Genomic DNA, 18,552 nt, shown 5'->3' with positions numbered 1-18,552 from the left:
GTCAATTATATGCATAGTCGAGCATCTTTTCGTGACAAAATATCTTGTTTAAAACGGGAACGTTTTTCATCCAATAAAATATCGCCCCCTATTCACAAGAAGTTTTAACTTCCTGACCGATGTCATGAGATGTTGCTTCAATATATCCACATAATTGTCCTTCCTCATGAAGCCATCTATTTTGTGAAGTGCACCAGTCCCTCCTGAAATAAAGCACCCCCACAACATGATGCTGCCACCCCCATGCTATACGGTTGGGATGGTGTTCTTCGGCTGGAAAGCCTCCCCCTTTTTCCTCCAAACATAACGATGGTCATACAATTGGTGACAGTCCTGTTATCGTATCTGGAGGCGCACGGTGGTAATTCGCCAGGCCATTGTGCCTCCTTTGGCACTTACACCATCCTGGACTCTGCTTCCCACCTGATCCTCGCCATGGAGACTGTGCATATGACCGAAGTGTAGAACAGCTATTCCTTGGAGAGGGAGGGATTAGAGAGATGCCTGCAACACATTGAGGTAAGCTATAGCCTGACCTATATTTTGTAGCAAGCCTAAGGGTTGTAAGTGTGTAATTTGGTGTATGTATGAAGAGCACGTAGGTACTTCTAGGATAATAATACAAACGGACGTGCTACCTTGCCTCGGACCTGCTGTTTCGACTCTCTATCTCCCTTTTTCCCCAGACGTGCTGTCTTGACCTATGAATGCTCAGCTATGAAAAGCCAACTGACATTTGCTCCTGAGGTGTTGAACTGTTGCCCCCTCTTTAACCACTGTGGTTATTCTTTTTATGTAAAAAAAAGTATTTGTCAAATACATTTCATTGATTGATTGTTTGCTGTCCTACATGCTGTGTATTCACTAACAGTGGGAGTGATGTGCTGTTTTTATAGTATCTCTAACATATTTTTGTTTGTATTTAATCTGCAATTTAACTTCATAAAGTGGCAGTCGAAACAATAAGAAAGTGTCTTCCCTGCTAATCTTTCAGTAAAAAGCTGAGGGGCTGGAGAAATGTAACCACTCTCAAATTCAAAGAGCAATAGATGCAAGGACTGACTATCCATTATATCAGAATTATAGTTTTAACCATGTTTTGAGGCTCTATGGTGTTTGCTTACATATTCTATGTTTACAAAATTGGAGTAAATCAAGCTTATATTTGGGGTTCTGTTCGGCTACGACAGTTGAACTAAGGTCATGAGGCATTTATAAGTTAGATTCTTCAGGAATCAGTAGATACATATCATACATTTGTAAGTGCAAAAAAATTGATGTAGCAACAGCTGATTGCCCCTTTAAGGTATGCTACAGTTGTTTGTCTATTGATCCGGTGCATGAGAAAAAGACTTGCCTTTTATTAGAATCCTCTTCTTGTTTCAGTGGAACTCATAAAAACACCTAAATAACCCAATAATTGACTACGTATGTTTGTAATCCTGTTTCTATGATCTGTTTCCACTACCATGTAACCAGGTCGCTTTGCATCAAGGCGTCTGCTAAATGGCATATCTTATTAAAGTCTCATTTGACTAGCTGCCCAGTGTAGTTACTATACCTGTGCAACAGATGGCAGCCAAATCTAGTTGAAGTCACTACTCAAAATCAAATCAAATGTATTTGCCACATATACATGGTTAGCAGATCTTAATGCGAGTGTAGCGAAATGCTTGTGCTTCTAGTTCCGACAATGCAGTAATAACCAACGAGTAATCTAACCTAACAATCCCAAAACTACTACCTTGTATACACAAGTGTAAAGGGATAAAGAATATGTACATAAAGATATTTGAATGAGTGATGGTACAGAACGCCATAGGCAAGATGCAGTAGATGGTATCGAGTACAGTATATACGTATGATCACACTGGTTATATATTATTTGTTTTATTACTTGTGAAGCAAAAATGGAAAAAATATTTGCATTTTTTTCTTTTTTACTGGACTGATGGCGCCTGCATCTGATGGTCAGCGATCCCTCCCTCCGCTGAGGGATGACTGACCAAAAAGGGAACATCGTCTTCAGGCTGATGATGAAATTCAAGTCACACTTAATTATTTCTGACATGCACCAATTCATGTTGTTACTTGTACGAACAGAGAACGTGAAATATCCCTCCATATTAAAAAGACACAAGCTGCTAATAATAATTGCCAAGTTTATCGATACACTTTGTGGTGCAAGTGGACAAGGAGAAGGCGTTTTATGGCTTATAAAAGTCTCTCTCTCTCTCTCTCTCTCTCTCTCTCTCTCTCTCTCTCTCTTGCTCTCTCTCTCTCAATAGTCATGTTTTTTAAAGTTTTGAAATCTCACGCAGTAGAGTTGACTATATATTTAACTGTGGGCTTCTGGAAGCTGCAGACCAATGACTGCATACACTGCAGGTATACTTCACTGGTTACCTCCAAATCCAATTCCTCCTTTGGCCGCCTTTCCTTCCAGTTCTCTGCTGACAATGGCTGGAACGAATTGCAAAAATCACTGAAGCTGGAGACTCATATCTCCCTCTCTAACTTTACGCACCAGCAGCTCACAGATCACTGCAGCTGTACATGGCCCATCTGTAAATAGCCCATCCAACTACCTCATCCCCATACTGTTATTTTTTTGTTGCTCCTTTGCACCCCAATATATCTACTTGCACATTCATCTTCTGCACATCTATCACTCCAGTGCTTAATTGTTATATTGTAATTATTTCACCACTATGGCCTATTTATTGCCCTACCTCCCTTATCTTACCATGCTGTATATATACTTTTCTATTGTGTTATTGACTGTATGTTTGTTTATTCCATGTGTAACTATGTGTTGTTGTTTGTGTCACACTGCTTTGCTTTATCTTGACCAGGTTGGAGTTGTAAATGAGAACTTGTTGTCAACTGGCCTACCTGGTTAAATAAAGGTGAAATAAAAATACATTTAAAAAATACACTGATCTGAGCTATCTGATTGGTCAGAGGTAGGCCTAGGTGCACTTGATTTTGTCTCCAGGCCCGCCGGGTGGGTGAAGTTTGTACCTTCCTGAAATAGTTCAAAATGGGAACACCTAGCTCGCAGGGCAGCTGAATCAATTGCACCGACTGAAAACAAAGCGAAACAAATAAAAACTAGGCTTTATTATTTGTCTTATTACAGAAATGTTTGTCGATCAACTAGGAAAGCATTGGAGATCGACTAATCGATTGCAACCGACCCATTAGTGACCACTGCTATAGTATTGTATATCCCACCTCATGCGACACTCAGCAACAGGGGAAGCGCTGCGCAAAGGCATTACATTTCGTCTAATGGACTTGGAAAGTCTACTAAAGTGAGACTTTGCCTTCGTGTTTCTTGGCAATTTAAATAGTTTTGTTCACAAGCTAAGTTGTTTTTAAATGTTTGAGTTTGGTTCAACTGCTAGGCTACTAGTCACACTCTCTCTCACAGGCATGCTGTCACTGAGGACTCCAGCAGTTCGTTGCCACGGTAACACCTAGCCCTTAAAGGGGCAGCTGAAAATGTTTATCTTATCTGGGATATTTTGGTTAAAAGACACTGGTCACAAAAAATGAAATAACGTTGAACAATATACCACATCACTTCTTACTGATACAATTCTTGTTTTAGAAACATTACAAAGCATATTCCTCCATGTTTGGGGGGGGTTATTGGTTGTAAAGAATCTGACTGTCTGGTAGATCGTTTTTATCCACTTGCCACAGTGGCTGGGAGGCTTTGAATGTGACAAAAAAAGGTAGACACAGAGGATTTTAGAGCATGGGAGAGGTTGGGGCGGCGGGGGGGGAGGGGGGGGGGGGTAAAGGAAGGGATGCAGTGAGGACTGAAACTGCCCCAGTCTGAGGAGATATGGGTCATTGTGGAGAAGTGGAGATGAGAACAGGACAGCTTTGGTGTTGGTATACATAGGGCTCTATGGACCAAGCTGCTACAATACTATTAGTGACACCGAAATATAAGATTTGTGTGAATAACCCATTTTTCTTTATCCAGTATACCTAAGAACTATTCACAGATAATGGGACCTACACACTTACTAGTAGGTCATTACACATTTTTCTACATTCGTTCTTCTCTTTTGTTGTATTGTTCTTCATTATATTCCTTTATTCAGAGACCAAGGCTGTCTGTTTGTTTCAATCATGTCTCCATCTTTAATATGGAAACAGTTTTGAAACTTAACAAAGCAACTGTCCGCAAATAAGCCTCATGTTCCCATATTTCTCTGTGTTAAGTGTGTGTGAGTGAGCGCAGAGAATAATGGCTGATTGGAGAGGAGAATAGGATGCAATGGCCAGTGTGTAGGGGAATGCATCTTGGCAGGGTGTAAAAGAAAGCCTGCTGGATCACTGGAGCACAGTGGAGGATGCTTGCCAGTTTTTGGGCCACTGGGATTCTCTGACCTGTGTGTGTGTTTCTGTATGTGTGTGTTTCTGTGTCTGTGTATGTGAGTCTGTGTTTCTGTATGTGTGTGGGAGGCATAGAGATGAAGACCACACTCGCTTCATATTCAATTTGATCTGAAGCCTAACCCAAGTCATTAAATTTAGCATATGATCCTGCTCCACATTTCACAATACATTCACATCCACAGAGATATGGATGCAGTGCAATGTGAATGTTACAATTCAATGAATGTCTCGGAGATGGATGTAAAATGTATTTTCTGATAAAATGATTGTTAACAGTAAATACAATTTTACTTGAGTCACACACATATAGGCAAGCAGACATGGACACACACACACACACACACACACACACACACACACACACACACACACACACACACACTGCCCTTGGCATCATCATCCTCTCTTTGTTGGGACAGGGTAGGGTAAATTCCCGTCCCTCTGAAATGTCAATGGTCTGACACCCAACGTTACTGATGACCGATGACCCTCGGGCATCTACACTGACCGCTGCCAGATCAGACCGCTACAGATATAAGATCTAATCTCTAAAATGTTATCCTTTTAATTAAGTGTGTTTTAGGCAATAACTGTACAATTATTTTCCGGCCTTATTATTTCGGTAAAATATGATTGGGATTGTTTAGTTTAACAAAGTAAAAGGTTAGATATTTTCCAAATGAATCAACAACACAAAAATAATTCTCGGACAGATGTTTTACTTCGGAAAAACTATGCCACCAATAAATTATCTACCATTTCTGTTAATTAAAAATAAAAAACCTGTCTCTTCCTTTAGAAGTAAATAATGATTAACCACTTTCTTGTTGTACATTATAAACAGCATATAATATTACAATTGTATATATAGTACTGTAGCTGAGGCGTTGTCTGAGAGTTAGATAAATGGATGCCATATGGGGCTGGATGACGTGTGGGCACAATTAATGAGGAACATTTAGCCGGATCCACTGTCACTTTCTTATTTCCTTACATGGCTGCATGTTAGGGCATAGTTGTATAACCATAACTTTTACTTTCTCAAACTCATTTTGTGATATAATGATTAACCCATTTGTTTAACTCCTGTCTAAGCAGGGGGGGGGGGGTTCAGCTAAGCTATATGGAATTGTTTTAAGAAGGTCATACCAAGGATCATTTTGCTATTTGATTTAGAATTGTAAAACTCCTTAAAGTAGGAACAAATTAGGTAAACATAATTATTTGATGAAAAATGTTATTTGGCCTTACTGCAATTAGCCCATGCAAACACATTGAACAAAATATTTGCTACATGGAACAACAAATAGTCCCCCCCCCCCAAAAAAAAAAAATCGAAAGGAAGTTTGTTCTGAAGTGTCTGTCCTATATCTGAGAGATATAAGAATGATCAGGAAACATTTTCAATCTTTTTTTTTACATGTATATAATACCTTATTTTTGGCACCCAGCAGTCTCTACACAGCATATACACTGTACTTCCATTCAGTTTTTACATTTGTACCGGGGGACCGACAGATGAGTCTTGTGAGGCCTGTGGGCATCCTAGAGCAAAACAACCAACACATATGTCTTCGTGAGAGTCACACCTTTCTACAGAGGGATATAAGCCCATAAGAGTCTAAGCACTGTCTAAGCCTGGGTAAGGGGTGGGGGGGGGGGGGGGGTTCTACTAAACTACATGGAAATATTTTAAGAAGGTCATGCCATAATTTTCCCGTTTGATTTTACATTTTTAAGAAGCCTTGAAGTACCAATAAAAAATATATATCAAAAAATGTATTTGGCCTTACTGCTATTAGCCCATACAAACGCATTGAATAATAGATTCTGTACATGGAACAACCGATAGTTCTCCACAGGTGATATTAGTGTGTAGCCCAAACTATTCTTACGCTACAGACAGAAGTTGGCATGTCGGCTGTACTGACTTCAGACGAGTTCCAAGACTCTTGTGGGAGTCTTAGAGCAAAACAGAGGATCTCATCTTTCCATAGAGGGTTCATACGTTTTTAGGCCATTTGGACAGGACAGCTGATTCTGTGAGAGGACCGTTTTTCGGGACGTCTCATGGTCCGACAAACATGGCTCGAGCTCTGTCACCTTTCACCGCAGATGCGAAAGTGCGACATAGGCGCATGTGGTGTATTGAGGACATCCAATGCAAACAAAACCCTGTTATCGCCAGCTTAAACTGACCGATTTTGATGGGGATTTTTGTATTGTGCTAATTCGACTTCAGTGGGGGGGGGGGGGGGGGGCAGACGTCGACCTTTATAACTGGTATCCTTTTTATATGTTTTGGGTTCTGGGTATGCATACCTGTTTGTTTTTGAGTACATGCATGTTAAGTATGGGCGGGAGAGACCTTGACATACTATATGTGTGCTTATGTGTACCCACGCTCATATGTGTCTTTGTTTATGCGTTTTTGTGGACGTGCACATGTGTCTTGGTGTGTCTGTTCCCAGTCCTAGTCCTCCGTCAGGCGGCTAGTTTTGGCCACTGACCTCTCACCCTGAGGCAGCCGTCTCCAAATGGCCGGAGCGGTTGACACAAGCGCTCACCGCCCGGTGTCAGTCTAATGTCTTGTGATAAGGAGCTTATGCTCGTTTTCCCCAGAACATCACCCCCAAGCCTTTCTCTCACTGGCATTCAACCCCTACGAGAAACCAAGCTCAACGAGGCACCCTTGACCATAACTTCAGGGAGCACACGCTCCATTGTTAGCCCCGCCTAATGAAGAAGGGAGGCCAGAGACATGATAGGAGAGAAAGCCATTGTTTTGATGAAATGAATAGACACCTGCATGCCTGAAGCTACAGGGTGGGTAATATGAAATCATATGCAATTATAATAGAGATATGAATAACAGACTGTTTTGTGTGTGTGCGTGTATGTATGTGTGCTGTATCTGTGTGTGAGTCTCATGGGAATGGGCTGTAGGACGTCAATACCCAACCTGTAAATGACAGGCACAGAGGGAGCGTGTTTATCAGTTTGTCTGGATCTTAAAAAGGTCACACACACTCCTCCAACAGCTGTCTGTCTTTCAGAGCCTTGTTCTCAGAATTCATACATGTACTCAATCTAGATGTATTTATTCTCATATGGCGCTACCTACCACATAGAGCACATATTTGTCCTTAATAGTGGATACTTTTTCATGTATGGCAGGTTGTGAGTGAGATGTTTTCATGTTTGTGTCTGTCCCTGTGTGTGTGTCTTTCTTGTTGTAAATGTCTGCAATGCGTATGGACATACTGTATTTGATGTGTTGGTGGTATTCATTGGATATGGTGTTTTGTGTGTGTGTGTGTGTGTGTGTGTGTGTGTGTGTGTGTGTGTGTGTGTGTGTGTGTGTGTGTGTGTGTGTGTGTGTGTGTGTGTCTGTTTGCAAGTGTGTGTGTGTGTGCGAAAGAGAGACAGCATGCTCTCCCGCTGGCCTCTAATTCAAACCAAACCTGCACCATGAAATAGCTCTTAGACATCATTACACGCTGTGCATGTAGATGGGCCCTACCTCCAAACATGGCCACAGGGATGGTGTGCATGTGTGTGTCTATCTGCAGTGTGGGCAGCTAGTGTCACACTGGAATAAAATAACTAGAAAGATGGTAGTTCTAATGCAGATAATGCTTCCAACAACAATAAACCTTCCGTTTTCTAGGAAAAAAACGTACATTTCAAATGAAATCAAATTGTGTTTGCCATATGCGCCGAACGCAACAGGTGTAGTAGACCTTACAGTGAAATGCTTACTTACAAGCCCTTAACCAACAATGCAGTTTTAAGAAAATAGAGTTAAGAAAATTGGTTGTAAATTAAATACATTTGAAAAAATGTGTAAAAAATGTAACACAATAAAATAACAATAATGAGGCCTATATACAGGGGGTACCGTTACCGAGTCAATGTGCGGGGGTACAGGTTAGTCGAGGTCATTTTTACATGAAGGTAGGGGTAAAGTGACAATGCATAGATAATTAACAGCGAGTAGCAGCAGTGTAAAAACAAGGGGGATGGGGGGGTAAGTGTAGTCCAGGTGGCCATTTGATTAATTCAGATTCAGATTAGTTCAGAAGGCTTATGGCTTGGGGGTAGAGGCTGATGAGGAGCATTTTGGACCTAGAAGTGGCGCTCCGGTACACCTTGCTGTGCGGAAGCAGAGAAATCAATCTATGATTTGGGTGACCATTTGTTGGGCCTTCCTCTGTCACCGCCTAATCCTAGTATATAGGTCCTGGATGGCAGGAAGCTTGACCCCAGTGATATACTGCTCCTATACGCACTACCCTCAGTAGCTCCTTACGCTGGGATGCTGAGCAGTTACAATACCAGGCGGTGATGCAACTGGTCAGGATACTCTCAATGGTGCGCTGTATAACTTTTTGAGAATCTGGGGACCCATGCTAAATCTTTTCAGTTTCCCGAGGGAGAAAAGTTGTTGTCCTTCCCTCTTCACGACTTTCTTGGTGTGTTTGGACCATAATAGTTTGTTGGTGATGTGGACACCAAGGAACTTGACGCTCTCAATCCACTATACTACAGCCCTGTCGATGTGAATGGGGGCGTGTTCAGCCCTCCTTTTCCTGTAGTCCACAATCATCTCCTTTGTCTTGCTCACGTTGAGGGAGAGGCTGTTATCCTTACACCACACTGCCATGTCTCTGACCTCCTCCCTATAGGCTGTCTCATCGTTGTTGGTGATAATGCCTACCATCGGTGTGTTGTCAACTTAATGATGTTGTTGGAGTCATGCTTTGCCACGCAGTGGTGGGTGAACAGGGAGTACAGGAGGGGACTAATCACGTACCCCTGTGTTGTTGCCTACCCTTACCACCCGGCGGGTGGCCCGTCAAGAGGTCCAGGATCCAGTTGCAGAAGGAAGTGTTTAGTCCCAGTGTCCTTAGCTTATTGATGAGCTTTGTGGGCACTATAGTGTTGAACGCTGAGCTATATTCTCACATAGGTGTTCCTTTTGTCAAGTTGGGATAGGGCAGTGTGGAGTGAGATTGAGATTGCGTCATCTGTTGATCTGTTGGGGCAGTATGTGAATTGGAGTGGGTCTTGGGTTTCCGGGATGATGGTGTTGATGTGAGCCATGATCTGCCTTTCAAAGCATTTCATGGCTACCAGCGTGAGTGCTATGGTGCTGTAGTCATTTAGGCAGATTACTTTAGCTTTCTTGGGGACCTTTCAAGTTAAAGCCAAAATATGCCGTTTGAACTTTGAGACATTTTTTGTTTTGTTCATGTGTAATGCCCACCTCAACATCGTGTGGAAGCTGTAGGCGTTTACAGGGCATCTTCATGTATTTGCAGTCGCCTTAAACAATACATTGACTGGCGGATTAATATATTTTTTGTGTTTTTGGAGAACAGTTTTTCGAGGGATTTTTACTCCTAAACACGTTATGTTATAGCCACAGACACGATTTAACCAGTTTTAGAGACTTCAGAGTGTTTTCTATACAAACATACTTATCATTTGCATATACTATATTCCTGGCATGAGTAGCAGGACTTTGAAATGTTGCACGATTTTTTACAAAAAGCTGCGAAAAATCGCATGATCCATAAGAGGTTAAATGATCATACAGTGGACTACTTTACTACTGTAATCTTATCCCTATTCATGATTTACTGTATATGCTCTGGTTTTGCTCCTGTCTAACTTTTCTGATTCCCACTTCCTGTCACTGGCCATCTGATCCGATCAATCAAGCCACTGTGTAACCCCAGAGTGCAATGGGGTTTTCTCTCTCTCTCTCTCTCTCTCTCTCTCTCTCTGTCTCTGTCTCTGCTGAGGAGAGAGAGAGAGATATCTGATTTCCTCTCCATTGGATCACAGGAGCAGTCTAAAGTCTAAACCCCCACAAAACCACAGAATGTTCTTGCATTGGACGAGCCTGCATTCAATACATATGTGGACTAAGCTCCCTATTCAGACCCAGGGTATTGAATTCCTTATTTAGGTCATTTAGACTGAGCATAATGTATAGGATGCAGCTTAAATTTGCTGTTCTCTTTTCCTATCTCTCTGTCACTAAAAGAAAGGGAGAGAGAGAGAGTAAGTGAGGGAGGGAGTAACCATATGAGTGAGTGACCATGTGTTTGAGTTACCATGTTAGAGAGAACAAGAGAGAAAGTGTCTTTCTGTTTGTGTGTCCAGGGAAAATTAGTGCGTAACTGTTCCAGTGAGAGGTTATGAGGTTTTCTCCAAGCAGAGTCTCACAGGGGGTTGGGAGTAGATCCTGCTCCTGCCTTCACGTTTAGCAGGCCTTAATTGGCCATTAGGCTAAAGAATAGTCTGCACCTCCTCTCCTCTCTCTCCCCCCTCTCCTCTCGGAACCTAACACTGATTAGGACTTTGATGCCCTAATAAACACAAAGAGGTAAATTAGTCACGGAGTGCGGTAAACATGAAACATGGACTATGCTGTGTGGTATAGAATACACAAACACCATACAGTATGGCCTAGCAGTATACATATAATAAATACTGACCCTACAGCAGCTGGCTGTAAAATATAGCCTTAGTCATTTGGGATAAAATCAAAGCTGGTATAAGTTCAGGGTCTGGGTTGGCCAATTGTATTCACACATTATTGCTGTAAACACATGCATGTTCCATTTGACACTAGACAGGTTCAACTGACAGTCTCTGCTGTGCTTAGTTGAACATAACCAAATCAGTATTGAATGACGGAACCAACGTTTCCACTATGCCTTCGGGACAGTGTTTTTTGGGTGTGCATCTTCAGTTTGTGCTATGACTCCATTACCATGCTCTATTGCCTAAAAGAAAAGCATGGCATGCTCACATCACAGTTTCCGATTTGAACTATTTCTCAGACTTAATTCAAATGTAGTTTGGTCTCCTGTAAATAAAGACATTGTCCACAGCGAGAGAAACACAATCAGAGAGTTAGCTGGCTGAGAGTGGGAGAGACATGGATAATTACTCACTTAAGATGCAATCACAGTTGTAGTGCCCGCGCAATCAGGCCTGTGTGTGTGTGATTGTTGTTCTGGGCAGGCTGCACTGCAAACAGAGTTATTCCGACTGGCCGATGGGTTTTAAATGAGAAGGAAAGCTGTGAGGTAGTTCTGCATTGGTCCCAATAGTCTAATTATAGGGTATGGTTCAGAGCAGTAGCATGGAGTAGAACAGTTTTCCTGAGTTAGGCTCAGATCTGGGTTCAAATAATAATTTAGGGTATTTCAATTAATTTCAAAGACATTTGGAAGTATGTATTTCAATATTTTTATTTGAAAGACAAGTAGTTGAATATTGGAATGTATTTGGAAAAACTAAAATACACTGACTCAAATACACTCCCATTTATTTAACCCAAGTATTTGTAAATACTTTCGAATAGTAGGCTATTTGTGGGAAATAGTTGCTATTATCTAGAAGAAGTTGATTTGGGCCACATTATTTAAAAATACTCAAATACACAATACAACATACAGCTGAAGTCGGAAGTTTACATACACTTAGGTTGGAGTCATTGAAACTCGTTTTTCAACCGCTGTCATGTTCTGACCGTAGTTCTTTTGTTATGTCTTTGTTTTAGTATGGTCAGGGCATGAGTTGGGTGGGTTGTCTATGTTCCGTTTTCTATGTTGTGTTTTGCGTTTGGCCTGGTATGGTTCTCAATCAGAGGCAGGTGTCGTTAGTTGTCTCTGATTGAGAATCATACACTTGTGTTTCGTGGAACTATGTTCCACACGGAACTGTTTCGGTTGGTTATTTCACGTGTTGTTTATTGTTTTTTTTTCAGTGTTCGCTTGTTTTAATAAAGAGCATGAACACGTACCACGCTGCGCATTGGTCCTCCGATCCTTACTACTCCTCCTCACGCTCCACAAATTTCTTGTTAACAAACTATAGTTTTGGCAAGTCGGTTAGGACATCTACTTTGTGCACAATTGTATGCAGACAGATTATTTCACTTATAATTCACTGTATCACAATTACAGTGGGTCAGACGTTTACATACACTAAGTTGACTGTGCCTTTAAACAGCTTGGAAAATTTCAGAAAATTAGTTCATGGCTTTAGAAGTTTCTGATAGGCTAATTGACATAATTTGAGTCAATTGAAGGTGTACCTGTGGATGTATTTCAAGGCCTACCTTCAAACACAGTGCCTCTTTGCTTGACATCATGGGAGAATCAAAAGAAATCAGCCAAGACCTCCACAAGACTGGTTAATCCTTGGGAGCAATTTCCAAATGCCACGTTCATCTGTACAAACAGTAGTACGGAAGTAGAAACACCATGGGACCACGCAGCCGTCATACTGCTCAGGAATAAGACGCGTTCTGTCTCCTAGAGATGAACGTACTTTGGTGCAAAAAGTGCAAATCAATCCCAGAACATTTACATTTACATTACATTTAAGTCATTTAGCAGACGCTCTTATCCAGAGCGACTTACAAATTGGTGCAGCAAAGGACCTTGTGAAGATGCTGGAGTAAACAGTAAACAGGTACAAAAGTATGGATATCCACAGTAAAACGAGTCCTATATCGACATAACCTGGAAGGCCACTCAGTAAGGAAGAAGCCACTTGTTCAAAACCGCCATAAAAAAGCCAGACTACAGTTTGCAACTGCACATGGGGACAAAGATCATACTTTTAGGAGAAATGTCCTCTGGTCTGATGAAAAAAAAATATAACTGTTTGGCCATAATGACCATCATTATGTTTGGAGGAAAAAAGGGGATGCTTGCAAGCTGAAGAACACCATCCGAACCGTGAAGGACCATGTTGTGGGGGTTCTTTTCTGCAGGAAGCACTGGTACACTGGTACACTTCCCAAAATAGATGGCATCATGAGGTAGGACAATTATGAAGCAACTATGAAGCAATTATTGAAGCAACATCTCAAGACATTAGTCAGGAAGTTAAAGCTTGGTCGCAAATGGGTCTTCCAAATGGACAATGACCCCAAGCATACTTCCAAAGTTGTCGCAAAATGGCTTAAGGACAACAAAGTCAAGGTATTGGAGTGGACATCACAAAGCCCTGACCTCAATCCCTTAGAAAATGTGTAGGCAGAACTGAAATAGCGTGTGCGGGCAAGGAGTCCTACAAACCTGACTCAGTTACACCAGCTCTGTCAGGAGGAATGGGCCAAAATTCACCCAACTTATTGTGGGGAGCTTGTGGAAGGTTACCCGAAACGTTTGACCCAAGTTAAACAATTTAAAGGCAATGCTACCAAATGTTAATTGAGTGTATGTAAACTTCCGACCCAATGGGAATGTGATGAAAGAAATAAAAGCTGAAATACATCATTTTCTCTACTATTATTCTGACATTTCACATTCTTAAAATAAAGTGGTGATCCTAACTGACCTAAGACAGGGAATCTTTACTAGGATTAAATGTCAGGAATTGTGAAAACCATGAGTTTAAATGTATTTGGCTAATGTGTATGTAAACTTCCGACTTCAACTGTAAGTATTTAAATAACAAATACTAAAATACACATGCATTTGAACCCAGGTCTGGTTAGAATGGAGTTACAGTACACAATGCAACTTTTTTGCATTTTTTGTTGCAGTTTCAGGTTGCAAGTAACATAACTTCAGCTCAGCTCAGCTCAAATAAGCAAAGAGAAACGACAGTCATCATTACTTTAAGACATGAAGGTCAGTCAATCCGGAACATTTCAAGAACTTTGAATAAAGTGGTGTGAAAGTTGCTTTGTGTAACTCCAGCCTTAGGGTTCCATTCCAAACCAAATAACTTGTTCCCTTCTGCAATATTTTGTCCATCATAACCTGTTTTCTCTGACCACCATTTCTATAGGGAGTAATTTTTACTTGTTTTACTTGTTTTCTCTGAGTCATTACATAAAAAACAACAGAAAACAAATAGTTGGGCTCTCTTGTCAGTCAATGACTTTGATTGGGTAACTGGTCCCAGTAATGTACAACATACTTGAGTAATGCATGTTTAAAGGCTAAAGGCTTTGTCCCATAGCCTTTGCTGTAGTGTTGCTAAGATATTAATATGGTGCTGTAGGCTGTGAAATGGGTGATTCATTTCACAAGGCAAAACCTTTAAAGTTTGACGATACAGGAATTATCAGGCTTATATAAACCACTGTACCAACGTACGTAACTCACACACCTTTAAGAGGGAGAGAGAGAGCGAAAGATAGAAAGAAAGATAAATAAATGATGAATGTCATTGAGGAGTTCCTCCTCAGGATAAGTCCAGCCCCTGAAATGGTTTAATCAATAGAGGAATGTTCTTGGTAATGGAGTGTGTCAGCTTTTTAACCGGACTAAACCTTCATCAAGTCAATGAGGAGAGTTCAACCTCGCACTGATCTGAATAATCTCACAACATATCGACTGGCCACTGAGGAGGAATACCAAACACACACACACGCACACACACACACACACACACACACACACACACACACACACACACACACACACACACACACACACACACACACACACACACTCTGTGTTTGATTATGTGCCTCTAGTATATACACTTATCTCTCTCCACCTTCTTGGTCTCATATCTCTGTGTTCTCTTTAAGAACCACATAATGAAAATCACATTAAAGCACTCAATCTGTTTATACCTCTCTTATACACCCTACAGACCTGATCTTCGAACATCTCCTTTGCTGCTAATACAGTCGCCAATCTTCTAGGCTTTCCATTAGATGTTGTAACATTGCTGCGGGGACTTGCTTCCATTCGGCCACAAGAGCATAAGTGAGTTCTCGACAAACCATTTCTGTATGGACCTCGTTTTGTACACAGGGGCATTGTCATACTGAAACAGGAAAGGGTCTTCCTCAAACATTTGCCTTCCTCAAACTTTTTCGTATAGAATATCATTGTAGACCGAACCATGAAAAACAGCCCCATACCATTATTCCTCCTCCACCAACATTTACAGTTGCCACTATGCATTCAGGCAGGTAGCGTTCTCCTGGTATCCGCCAAACCCAGATTCATCCGTTGGACTACTAGATGGTAAAGCATGATTCATCACTCCAGAGAAAGCATTTTCACTGCTACAGAGTCCAATGGTGGCAATCTTTACACCACTCCAGCTGACGCTTGGCATGGCGCATGGTGATCTTAGGCTTGTGTGTGGCTGCTCGGCCATGGAAACATATTTCATGAAGCTCCCAATGAACAGTTATTGTGCTGAGATTGCTTACAGAGGCAGTTTGGAACTTGGTAGTGAGTGTTGCAACCAAAGACAGACAATTTGTACGCGTTATAAACTTCAGCACTCGGCAGTCCAATTCTGTTAGCTTTTGTGACCTACCACTTTGCGGCTGAGCTGTTGTTGCTGCTAGACGTTTCCATTTCGCAATAACGGCACTTAAAAGTTGACCGGGGCAGCTCTAGTAGGGCAGAAATTTGACCAACTGACTTGTTGGAAAGGTGCCATTCTATGACGGTGCCACGTTGAATGTCACTGAGCTCTTGTCTATGGAGCTTGCATGGCTGTGTGCTCAATGTTATACACCTGTCAGCAACAGGTGTGGCTGAAATAGCCGAATCCACTCATTTTAAGGGGTGTCCACATACTGTAGTATATACTGTATCAGCTAAAGTCAAATACTCTGTGATATCATCAACGTAGGCATTTCAGGCTTAATGAGTTGATAATGAAAACAACTATTTACAGTCGACCAGTGTAGAAGGACGTACAGTACAGTTCAAAAGTTTGGGGTCACTTGGAAATGTCCTTGTTTTTGAAAGAAAAGCACATTTTTTGTCCAATAAAATAACATCAGATTGATCAGAAATACAGTGTAGACATTGTTAATGTTGTAAATGACTATTGTAGCTGGAAACGGCTGATTTTTAATGGAATATGCAGAGGCTCATTATCAGCAACCATCACTCCTGTGTTCCAATGGCACGTTGTGCTAGCTAATCCAAGTTTATCACTTTAAAAGGCTAATTGATCATTAGAAAACCCTTTTGCAATTATGTTAGCACAGCTGAACGCTGTGGTTCTTTTTAAAGATGCAATACAACTGGCCTTCTTTAGACTAGTTGCATATCTGGAGCATCAGCATTTGTGGGTTCGATTACAGGTTCAAAATGGCCAGGAACAAAGCAATTTCTTCTGAAACTCGTCAGTCTATTCTTGTTCTGAGAAATGAAGGCTATTCCATGCGAGAAATTGCTAAGACAATGGAGATCTCGTACAATGCTGTGTACTACTCCCTTCACAGAACAGTGCAAACTGTCTCTAACCAGAATAGAAAGAGGAGTGGGAGACCTTGGTGCACAACTGAGCAAGAGAACAAGTACATTATACTGACTAGTTTGAGAAACAGACGCCTCACAAGTCCTCAACTGGCAGCTTCATTAAAATTACTTATTTGGGATCGGTGTCCCTTCCATGGGACGGTTGAGCTAACGTAGGCTAGCGCGATTAGCATGAGGTCATACGCAACAAGAAGATTTCCCAGGACATAGACATATCTGATAATGGCAGAAAGCTTAAAATCTTGTTAATCGAATTGCACTGTCCTATTTACAGTAGCTATTACAGTGAAATAATACCATGCAATTGTTTGTGGAGAGTGCACAATATTGAACATGAAAAGTTGTAAAAAAACTGATTAGGCACATTTGGGCAGTGTTGATACAACATTTTGAACAGAAATGCAATGGTTCATTGGATCAGTCAAAACAATTGCATATACACTGAATTTATGCTGCAGTAGTTTATGTGTCAGGGGGTTAGGGTCAGTCTGTTATATCTGGAGTATTTCTCCTGTCTTATCCGGTGTCCTGTGTGAATTTAAGTTTGCTCTCTGTAATTCTCTCTATCTTTCTCTTTTTCTATCTCTCAGAGGACTTGAGCCCTAGGACCATGCTTCACAACTGCCTGGCCTGATGACACCTCGCTGTCCCCAGTCCACCTGGCCGTGCTATTAATCCAGTTTCAACTGTTCTGCCTGCGGCTATGGAATCCTGACCTGTTCACCGGACATGCTACCTGTCCCAGACCTGCTGTTATCAACTCTCTAGAGACAGCAGGATTGGTAGTGATACTCTGAATGATCGGCTATGAAAAGCCAACTGACATTTACTCCTGAGGTGCTGACCTGTTGCACCCTCGACAACCACTGTGATTATTATTATTTGACCCTGCTGTTCATCTATGGACATTTGAACATCTTGGCCATGTTCTGTTATAATCTCCACCCGGCACAGCCAGAAGAGAACTGGCCACCCCTCTTAGCCTGGTTCCTCTCTAGGTTTCTTCCTAGGTTCTGGCCTTTCTAGGGAGTTTTTCCTAGCCACCGTGCTTCTATACCTGCATTGCTTGCTGTTTTGGGTTTCTGTACAGCACTTTGTGACATCAGCTGATGTAAGAAGGGCTTTGTAAATACATTTGATTTGATATTATTTGATGCCATATAGGGGCCAAAATCTAAATTGCACCTGGGCTGGAATAATACATTATGGCCTTTCTCTTGCATTTCAATGGTGATGGTACAACAAAAATACAAAATATATATTTTATTTTTCTTTGTATTATCTTTTACCAGATCTATTGTGTTATATTCTCCTACATTCCTTTCACATTTCCACAAACTTCAAAGTGTTTCCTTTCAAATGGTACCAATAATTTGCATATCTTTGCTTCAGGGATTGAGTTACAGGCAGTTAGATTTGGGTATGTCATTTTAGGTGAAAATTGAAAAAAAGGGGTGTATCCTTAAGAATAGTACCTGCAAAAGCGAAGAGGCGACACTGGGATGCTGGCCATCTAGGCAGCTTTGCAAAGAAAAAGTAATATCTCAGATTGGCCAATAAAAATAAAATATTAAGATGGGCAAAAGAACAAAGAAACTGGACAGAGGATCTCTGCCTCGAAGGCCAGCATCCCGGAGTCGCCTTTTCACTGTTGACGTTGAGACTGGTGTTTTGCAAATACTATTTAATCAATTAGCCTTTTAAAATAATAAACTTGGATTACCTAACACAATATGCCATTGGAACACAGGAGTGATGGTCCTCTGTACGCCTATTTAGATATTCCCCCCCAAAATCGGCCGTTTCCAGCTACAATAGTCATTTACAACATTAACAATGTCTACACTGT

Source organism: Oncorhynchus nerka, linkage group LG28 (genome assembly GCF_034236695.1).
Source record: "Oncorhynchus nerka isolate Pitt River linkage group LG28, Oner_Uvic_2.0, whole genome shotgun sequence".
NCBI lineage: Eukaryota > Metazoa > Chordata > Actinopteri > Salmoniformes > Salmonidae > Oncorhynchus > Oncorhynchus nerka.
This window is presented reverse-complemented; position numbering follows the sequence as displayed.